Source organism: Rhincodon typus, chromosome 14 (assembly GCF_021869965.1).
Source record: "Rhincodon typus isolate 14 chromosome 14, sRhiTyp1.1, whole genome shotgun sequence".
In the NCBI taxonomy this organism is placed as follows: domain Eukaryota; kingdom Metazoa; phylum Chordata; class Chondrichthyes; order Orectolobiformes; family Rhincodontidae; genus Rhincodon; species Rhincodon typus.
The window spans coordinates 22,618,719-22,630,008 of record NC_063345.1 but is presented as its reverse complement, the minus strand read 5'-3'; positions in this window follow the sequence as shown (position 1 = coordinate 22,630,008).

Sequence of the window (11,290 nt, the reverse complement as noted above, 5' to 3'; positions counted from 1 at the left end):
TTCAAAACAAGGGCCCCAACCCGAAATGTCAGCTTTCCTGTTCCTCTGATGCTGCCTGGCCTGCTGTGTTCCTCCAGCTCCATACTGTGTTATCTATGATTGAGAGCTGGCTTAATGATGATCATGTGATCATTGTTAAGTTGTCATAAAATTCCATTTGGTACACTAATATCCTTTAGGAAAGGCGATCTCACTGGTCTGGCCTAGTTGTTACTTCAGTTACAGAATGTAGTTGACTTTAATTGCCTATTTGCCAACATAAGGCCTGCTGATGATTCTGCGTACCTATCTGATTGATTGATTGATTTATTGTCACATGTACTGAAGAACAGTGAAGAGCTTTGTTTATAAGCAGCACAGGCAGATCATAGTAAGCAAGGTTGTACAGATCAAAAAGCCTTAGATAGAGGCATACAGGTTACATTGCACAGGGTGCGCACTAGGTGAGATCAACATGATTTGAGGCTAGAGAGTCCATTCATCTGTCTGTTAACAGCTGGGAAAAAGCTGTTCCTGAACCTGCTTGTGGGCTGATTAAAGGGAATTGGAGGAACATCAAGATAAGAGCTATGAACCTCAACTCTTTTAATGATCTTGACATTAATTCTGTGCCAGTGAATTTGAAATGGACACAGCTCATGCCCAGAGTCTGTGTATGTGTCACTTAAACTTCATAATTCCCAGTCTACAGCAGCACTGCACTGCATCCTGGCTTAGTGGAATTTTCTGGAATCTTCTTACAAAGCTACTTTAGCTGCTCTTTTGTACACACTTATATTGGGATAAGTGAGAAACACCTATGTCAGTGGTAGGTTTGCTATGGATCTGAATTGGCAAGGAAATCTGGGTTCTGCCTTGGAGTTTTTTGATTCTTTAATTCTGCACATAGCTGCTTTAAGATATAATTTCAGACAATGAACATAAATTCCAAACTAGGTTTGTAATGTAAGGGTGGCATGGTGGCTCAGCGGTTAGCACTGCTGCCTCACAATGCCAGGGACCTGGGTTCAATCCCAACCTTGGGTGACTGTGTGGAGTTTACATGTTTGAGCATGGGTTTCTGCCAGGTGCTGTGGTTTCCTCCCACATTACAAGCACATGCATGTTAGGTGGATTGGCCATACTAAATTTTATTCAGGGATGTGTAGGTTAGGTGCATTAGCCATGGGAAATGCAGGGTTATAGGGAATGGGTCTGGGTGGGATGCTTTTTGGAGATTCAGTGTGGACTTGTTGGGCTGCTTGCACACTGTGGGGAGTTCATGAATGTAATTGTGTGGATCAGATGTTAAGACTGAATTATGCTTGGCCAGTGTGGACCAGGAGTGTTTCAACTAGTGTTATGAAATGGAGGGCAGAAGCAAGTCGCTGGAGTGATTGACAGATGGTGAAGAGGACAGGAGCACAGTTTTCTGGATGGTTGAATTTTGTGTTTACAAAGTTATAAAACTTTGGTTGATGCCATCTTGGTTGTAGCTAAGTTCTGGTGAGTTCCTCTGGACTGTTTATTCCCTTTTCAGAATACTGTCTGTGAAAAGTATTTGACATGGATTGGGTTTGCGGTTATGGTACAAAAGTAATCATGAAAAGAAAAAAAATTTTAAGAAACCCATTGAGATATTGATGAGATTGCCCACCTGAGCACCTAAGGGAAAATTGTGACCACAATATTATTAAAAAGTAGAGTTCATAATGACATCTAAAATACAGAAGGCACATTTGAGAAGGTTCCAAATACGTTGAGATAAATGCTCAGGAATGTGCAGATACAGTGAGACAGAACAAATCTCCAAACAACTCACCTTTCCCAATCCTTCAAGCCTCATGTGCCTCACATGTGGCAAATCTGCAGATCATGCACTAGACTTATCGGCCATCTCAGCACTTATTGAACTTTTCACCTTCAAACCTGAGATATTGCCTGGGCTAGATTGAGAAAAGGCCACAGTGTGGCAGCATTGTTTCACTGTAACCCTATTGTGCATTGTATTGGCCTGCTTCCTCTGTCTCTGGCTGCAGTCCAAACCTCTTGATTTACAGTGTAACTGCAAGAGTCATGAAAGGAATGATATCATCTTGTCCTTAGGTGAACTTTCATCTTTGACCTGGTGCAAGCAACAATTTTGTAAAAGCAAATTATTTTATTGTAAAAGAATAGAGGACAGCTAAAAGTAGCAACTTAAACACAATAAATCACTAAACACTGAACAATCTCTTCTGTTATCTAAGTTAAGACAAATACCACACAATAGCACATATTTGATTTAAAGTAATGGTTTAATGGATTTTTGGCTCTATGTCCAGGCAGACTCCATTGCTGGATCAATTATGAACAGTCTTGTCTGCTAGCAATGTGCATTGTGATAGGTTTTGTAGATCTTCAAGCTGCTTTGAAAAGTATGGTTTAGAAAGGGCAGACATGGGAATGAAACTCCCACTGACTGGGGGATATCTGTGAATGTATCACCATATACTACCATTCAATGTCTCTTTAAGGAGTTCTTCCTCTAACTTGCAAACTAATAAAACATTCATGCTGCGTGCCTCTGCTACCAGTTAAAATGACACATGCACTCAGCAGCCATTTTCACAGGGAGGATGATGCCATAACAATACCATAGTAACAGGACTAACCTTTGCTGTTATAGCAGAGTGCACAACTGAGGTGATATTAGCTTTAAATTGACACTCTGCTCTCCATAGTCTTTGTGCTCTTCCACTATTTAATTGTGGGATGGCTTCTACAGCACTAATGAAGACAAGCAGCTTGCACCACTATTGTAGCAATTGTGCTGGTTCTTTAAAAGAATCGTCCAATAAATCCCATTCTCCTGCTCTTTTCTCATGGCCCTGCAAATTTCTTCCATTGCAATATTTATAATCATTTGGGTTGATGTTGGATTTTTTTTAACCAATTTTGGGGTGATATTCCTACAATAAGAAAGACACATGACAGTGGTGATGACCTGTAGCCTTTTCGGTTCCGGCCCTTAAAGTAGCTGCGGAATTCTCATATCGATCACAGTGCTGCTCTCAAAGGCGGAGCCGTTCGTCATTGGAAACACTGTAAAAGGGTGATTAAACACCCAACGGTACCAACCACTGATCGTCTCTGTGGAGCAGGGCTGTGAGCCTACAATGAAAATGATCACAGTGTGCCTGGGTTAGGGACAGTGTAAATCACAGCAGACAAACTACAAATCCAATAATCATGGCGAATGATGACCCTATTGTCTTTAATTGCTCGAAACAAGTTAAATTTCTCATTAGGATTGAACACTAAAAAGACTCAAAATGAATCACCAGATATAAAGATCCCCTTGTTGTCTCTTCTCTGTTTGTATTACTCCAAAACTCAAGGACAAAATACTGTTCACATTAGCAAAATATTTGCATACCCTTTGATTTGGTTCCAAAGTAAGTGTGGGAGTTGGCTTTAAAGGTGTATTTGCATGTCACACAAAAAGAAATTGCAGGACAAAAGATCTCCTTGTTAGATTCAATATAACAGTCATGCTGAAATGTGTTGTCATTTTTATAACAATGCCCTTATTTGTCATATTCTTATGCTGTGAATCGTGTGTACCACAATTTCAGGTGCTTACTCACTGAACCTGTACATCATAATATGATTAAAATGTGAAGAAGGCACCTTTGTTTGAGGAAATGCTGATCAAAATATAATGGAGAACTCGTCTTTTGCAATTTTGCAAATGTATCGCTAGATGGCACTACACTCAGAGCTGAAACAGCAGATGTTGATTGGAGAGTTTCACTGCACTTAATGTTAGAAGAAATTGCTACAGAGAAACAGGGCTGGTTAGAGAAGTCATTGAAATTAACAGTATGAGGGAGCTGAATTATCATCAACACATATATTCAATCCAGACAGACTGAACACTTCGTCATTTCAACATTTTTTCAATAGCATTTCATAAAACCATGACAGACCAGTGAAATAACTAAACTCCATTTGCTCCATCAAGCTCACTCCTTTCAAAGGACTTGGGTAATTTGCTATGGATTACAGCTTATTTACTTAACCAAAGAGAAAGTTTTGCAACTTTTCCCTGCCTGAATACAGGTCATGATTCCACATGACACTTAGCATCTGTTAATCAAATGTAGCCAGTTCCTTCCCATACATGACATTTCTGTGGTTGTAATAGCAGAAAACAATTGATATGAGGATCTATGGTTGCAATTATTGCTTTGGCTTTTAATCCTGTTCCAAAGCATAAATTTTCACTTGTTTTGTGCTGATGGTCCATGTTGAATGTCCATGTCCACTCTGTAAAAGTTAGGTTTTGATCTACTTGCTACATTTGTATATTTAGTTTTGAATAACCTGTTAAAAACCCAGAAAGTACATTTTTAAAAGCGAAAATTCCAAATTTGATTAGCATATATCTGAGTTGGAAAATTCAAAAACGTCACAGTAAGTGTGATCACATATTTAATTGCTCTGAACTAGCTACATACAGCTGACATGCTAGGCATTTGATACACATTTAAAAACGTTAATGTAACATGAGCGACAGATACACTACAATGCATTACTGAATGAAATTGGTTGAACTTCAAATGGAAACAGATAGGAAAGCCACAATCACTTAAATTAGTTCCTTAAATATTCATAGATTCATAGAATCCCTACAGTGTGGAAACAGGCCCTTCAGCCCAACAAGTCCAGACTGACCTTGGAGTATCCCGCCCAGGCACATATCCATATAACCCACCTAATCTACACAGCCCTGAACATTACGGGCAATTCAGCATGGCCAATCCACCCAGCCTGCACATCTTTGGACTGTTGGAGGAAACTGGAGCACTAGGAGGAAACCCACACAGGCACGGGGAGAATGTGCAAACTCCACACACAGTCACCCGAGGGTGGAATTGAACCCGGGTCCCTGGTGCCGTGAAGCAGCAGTGCTAACCACTGAGCCACCATGCATAAAAATGCAACATTTCAGTAAGCAATGGAAATCCAGATTGGAGCCAGTTAGAGCACGACTAAATGCTCAAGACTGTAAAAGAGACAGGAAATGGAAATAAAGTGGCAGGTTAGGTTTAGTTGCCAATCAGTGTTCAGTTTGTTGAACTCAGCTGGAGCAGCCTTTAGGACGTCATGGCTGGCTTCAATGCCCTTAGGCTAGGAGAGTTTGAAATCAGCAAGAAACTATGCTGCTGATTGTTATATTGTGATTACTGCTGAAAATCACACATGTGGATGTCAAATGGAAATAGCATTGAGCTTGTTTGTGATGACCACCCTTGGCCCCATGAACTGCCACAAATGCTAACCTTACCCATTTTGACTCCTGTGTTTTACATAAACCTAGATGGTGTGTTGGGAGACTCTGGAAGGGCTGTTAGACCATTTCTGTCCCTGCATGTCTAATTATTTTGCACACAATGACATTACAGCAGCAATAGCAGAGATTATGAATTGGGGAAAGAACGATTCAATGGAGAATGCACCTATCTTCAGCATCACTGATTTACCAGGACTAAGTAGTGCAACAAGCTTTTTAATTTTATTTTATTAATCTATTTTTCTAATCAACCTATTCAGAGATGTTATTACATTCCTCTGGAACAGGTGAGACTTGAATCCAGGTCTCCCACTCTAGGTGTAGGGACACTACCACTGCACCACAAGAGGCCGTCACTTTTTAATTGAATGAATTGATGCAACTTTTGCAGCTGATTTCAACCAGACTTCAATGGAAAGGTGAAGCCAACTGAATTGGTTAAAAACAAGAAGTTGCTCTTGCTTTTGATCAAAGCCATTGTCTTCTGGTGACCATTGTGAAATTCTGGTTCACTACAATGAATTTCAGAATTTTTATTATTGTGTGCTGGACTCTGTGGTTCCTTTGTCTCCTGCAATTACTGGTAATCTACATTGAAATGGATCCAAATAAATGCTGACAGAAAATCTTGTACTTAACCTGCATGTGTAGTTTGCCTGACATATTGTCAAACTGTGTGGTTAGATGTCAGCCAACAATGAGTCTGCTCCAACCAACAATTGATAAAATACAGAGATTAATGAAATGCATCAAATAAGGCAATGTTAATGTAACAAAATGTTATATAAAACAATATTTGCTAATTAATGAAGCAACCAAAATATGGCATGCTAGTCTTGGAAAAGGAATATTTTTATGATCGAAGTATCACTATTATTTGGGTCACATGCTTTCTGTTCAGTGAAAGTAACTTCTTTTAAGTAACATCATGCACCATCTCCTGTTGCTGTTTTGCAACCAACTGAAATACAGTGTAAGGAAACAGCCCATGAATCTATTAGTGTGGTTACTTCCAAGTTTTCTAATGAAATAGTGTTGTGGTTAATACATGGCACCAACAAATCATGTGCCTATTAGAACATGTGATTATGCAAACATAATTATATGAATGTACTGATACTGCTAAAGGGCAACTACAGAGTTCAGGAAGTTTGACCTTAAGAAACATTAGAATGAAAGCGATATGAAAGTAAGCACATCTGATATATACAGCACATATTATACCATACGAAAAATTTTAGTGTAAATAGTCAACATCTATCCAGTGAATGTGGCTGAGCCAGTGGAAGCATTGATTGTTTAGTGTTGATAAAAGTAGCACATTCTAGGACCTCTGCGTTGCTGACTGTATCCGACTAAGAGATGCTGAATAAGGGAAGGTGGAAACTGCTCAGCCTTTTCTTCTGTCAAGAATATTGTTGTCCAGGTCTCACCATCTCCTGTAAAGGATTGCACAGACTACACAAACTACACAGTTTGCTGTTCTCAGTCAGGTTGCTGTTATTCCACCTTCTTACTCAGCTTGGATAAAACTTTTGTGTGATGTGTGCACTGATTTCTATATCAAATGTCAGATTGCTGCTAATTGTGGAGCCTAGATATGTGATGCTATTAACAACTTCCAGCATCATAGTATCAGTGCCAATAGATGGAAGTATGGCAACATCCAGGATCATGACTACTGTCTTCCTGATGCTGATGATAATACCAAACTCTTTATAGACCAGAGAGTGAATACTGAGGTGCTCATGGAATGCTAGCGCAACATCATCAATGTAGAACAATTCTTTGATAAGGACTCGGTGCATCCTTGTCTTGAACCTCAGAAACAGAAGCTTGATCAAGTTTCCGTCAGTTCTGGTATGTGAGTAGAGAGTCTCCATAGATATGCTGGAGGCATATTGATGGCAAACGACAAGAACGTGCAGGGGTGATGTGAAGAAGGCAATAAAGATAACAAAGAGGGAGCATGATAAAACATGGGCAGGCAGGATGAATTATATCCCAGGCTGCTATAGGAGACAAGGGAGGAAATAACAGGGCCAGAAACCGAACTTTTAAATCGTCTCTGGCTTCAAGGATGTGCTAGATGACTGACGGACAGGTAATCTAGTTCCACTTTTCAAGAAAGGTGATAGAAATAGACCAGAGAACTGTAGACCAGTGAGTCTCACGTCAGTGTTAGGGAAATTCTTGGAGAAAATTAACCTCCATTTAGAGGCAAGGTTTGATCATGGAGAGTCGGTATGGCTTTGCCAGAAGGTGGGCATGCCTAACAAATCTGGTTGAATTTTTTGATGAAGTGGCCAGATGTACGGATGAGGGTTGTGCGGTTGAGGCGGGTTATAGGGATTTCTCTAAGGCCTTTGACAAAGTCCCACATTGGGAACACATAAAGAAAGTAAAAGCTCATGTTTGCAGGGTCACTTGGATCCAAAATTGATTTAGTGATAGGAGACAGAAGGCGGTGGTGGAAGACTGTTTGTGTGACTGGATGCCAGTGTCTACCATAGGTAATATTGCTGGGTCTCTTATTGATTGTGATATTCATAAATGTAGCTAAGAATATGAGGGGAGGAGGGTGAATGATAAGTTAGTTTATGGATGACACAAATTTTGGTCCAGGTGATTGACAGTGAGGAAGAAGGTGTTAGTTACAGGAGGATATAGATAGGTTGGCCAGATGGGCAGATCAGTGACAGATGGAACCCTGATAAATGTAAGGTGATGCACTTTTGAAGAAGCAGCAAGACAAGAGAGTACTCAATGAATAGGAAGACAATAGGAAGCACAGAGGAACAATGGGATCTTAGCGTGTTTGTCCACAGATCCCTGAAGATGGCCAGAAAAATTAATAGCTTAGTTAAGAAGGCTTATGGGATACTTGCCTTTATCAGTTGAGGCATGGATCAGGGAGGTTACGTTGGAGCTGTACAGAATGTTGGTTAGGCCATAGCTGGGGTGTACTGTGTGCAGTCTGGTCACCATACTATAGGAAGGATGTGATTGCACTGAAAGCGGTGCAGAGAAAACTCAGCAGGATCTTGCCTGGGATGGACCATTTCAGCTATGCTAAGAGGCTGGAAGAACTTGGGGTCTTTTTTTTTGGAACACAAAAAGTTAAAGATGGAACTGATAGAGGTTTATAAGATTGTGAGGGGAATGAACAGGATGTATAGAAAGCAACTGTTCCCCTTTGTCAATTGGTCAAGAACAAGGGGAAAAGTTTTAAAGTGAAAGGTAGATGATTTACAGGGGATTTGAGCAAAGATCGTTTCACCCGGAGGGTGATCGGGTCTGGAATGCACTGCCTGAGAACATAGTTGAGAAGGTTAACTTCACAACCTTCAAAAAGTCCTGGATGAACACTTGAAGTGTCATAAATTCAAGGCCATATGCCTAGTACAGGAAAGTGGGACTCGTGTAGGTAGAAGTGTAATTTTGGTGGTACAGACTTGATGGGCCAAAGGATCTCTTTTGTACTGTATGATGCTACCATTGCAACCTTGTTTGCCGCCAGTGTGCACCACAAAGTTTTCCGATATTGCCCCACCATAGTTGACCTTATGAAAAGATGTGATCACATTAAGCAGCTTTGGAGAGCAGACAATGTTCTCTATCAGATTAAATAGACTATCTCTACTCCTGTGGGTGAATGCCTCGGTGAGACTGAGGAAGATGGTAAATAGCGCTCTCCTTTGTTCAAGGCAGTTTTCTTCAAGCTACTAACTGAAGCTCATGTCAGTTGTAGATCTTCTGATTTTAAAACCCTCGTGGAATTCAGGATAGATACATTCAGTCCAGGTGTGCATTCTGGCACAAGCAATGCGGACAAATATTTTTCCCATAATGATCAGCAGAAGCATATCTCAATAACTGTTGTAGTTGTTGCAATCTTGTATAGGGTCACAATCGTTGTATTATGCATATCCTGGGGGGCTCCTCTAGCAGAGAAGATTGTGCTGCTGGTGGACCTGTTTCCTGTACTTGATGAAATTGGAGTTTTGCCCATGGCAAGTGCATCAATAGCTTTGCTAAGGTCCTCCATTAGGGGTTTGATGTCCAGCACTGCCAGGATTTCTATAGTATTTAAAACTTCCTCAGTAACTGTTTTCCCTGGGGTACAACTCAGAGTCACGTTCTACCCAACTCTCCAACTGTTTATTGCAGTCAGTAATGACCTCCCCTACCTTTACTTTCTGTAGACCCATTTTTCTTTATGAAAGACTCATTGTTCTTTTGATCTCCATACATGCCCATAGCATTCATTGTATCAATGAGATTCTGGATGTTCTGGCAAAGCAATCAGTGACACACAAGTCTGTTACACTTGTTTCAAATTGCACTCAGTACATATTGATTCTTCTTGCTTGTATATCTCTTGTAATTAATGAGATCATATTGTTTGGCTTTTATAGCAGGCTTCATCACACTGGTAATAGTCTTGAAGCAGTCAGTACTTTTTCACTCTTGCTTCCTTAATGTTGGGACTGGTGATGATCAGATCTAGCTAGTGTTACTGCTCTGATTTTGAACATCTCCAGGATACCTTTGTGTCATAGTTTGTTCCTAAAGAAGGTGCTAAACGAAGCTAATAGTAGCTGCAAAACTCAAGTAGTCTCTGTCCATTGCTTTTACCTTTCCCAGGCCATGATATCTAAGGCAGGAAGACCAGACTTCATGGCCTGTGCACATTCTTGTGTTGAAATCCACCAGTAGAACATGGAACATAGAACTGTACATCATAGGAACGGGCTCCTTGGCCCACGATGCCATGCAGAACATGACACCAAATTAAACTAATCCCTTCTGCCTGCCCTTGGTCCATCTCCGTCCATTCCTTGCATATTCATGTGCTTATCTAAAAGTCCCTTAAATGCCCCTATCATATCTGCTTCCTCCACCACTCCTGGCAGCACGTTCCAGACTCCTACCACATCGTCTGTTAAAAAAAAATGCCCCTCACATCTCCTTTGAACTTTCCCTCTCTCACCTTAAATGCATGCCCCCTAGTTTTAAACATTTCAACGCTGGGAAAAGGATCCTGACTGTCAACCCTGTCTATGCAGTAGGGAATGATGTTTTGATTTTGGGATTTTACTGATGACAGTGTCAAACCCCTTAGGGAACTAGTCTTTAATCCCTGTAGTGGAGCACAGTCTTGTAGCATAGATACTCATGAGGTTATCTGTGCCTGCTTCAGTTGAGAGGTAGATGAGAGAACACATTCTGAACCATTTGTGGGTCTTTCTGTCATTAAGAATAACAGTTTTATAACAGATCCCTGCAGCGACACTTACACCTTGATCACATGATATATCTGAATTATTCTCCAGCAGGGGATATATATAACGTTTCATTTTTAGTGATCTGCTCCCTGTGATCCTGGTCTTTTGCAGGGAAGCTAGGTCAATGTTTAGTCCATCAGGTTCCTTGTCATTCACAGTGGTCATGTGTGCAATGTCAGCTTGTGGCAAGTCAGCAGTTAATTCTGTGCACACGGTCCTGATGTTTCATTTTGCCAATCAAAAGGTCTTCCTTTTGTTTTCAAAAGATCTTTTCTTGCTTCATTTGTTTTATTTCTTTGCCTGGTGCAATGGGCTCCATCCACTTTTTGAGTAGACAATTTAAGACCCAAGCACCCATTGAAGTATGTAAACTGTGGCGGTTCAACACTCTTATCATTTAGGGGCTACCGAACGTGAAGTGGACAGTGGCAGATCAGTGGAATATGATGGTCCCTTTGTTCAAGGACTGGCCAGAACATCTATTTTCTACACCAACCAATTTGGACTTCTCACTTGTAATGGCTGTCACTTATGTTCCATTAAATAGTTATAATGACGTGAGCTCTCCACTGTGCTAACCTGGGTAAAATTTATGGAGACATTGGCTTTCCAAACATCAGGACCCCTTTCTCAACCTGGAGATAGTAAGAACTGCCGATTCTGGAGTCTGAGATAACAGTGTGGA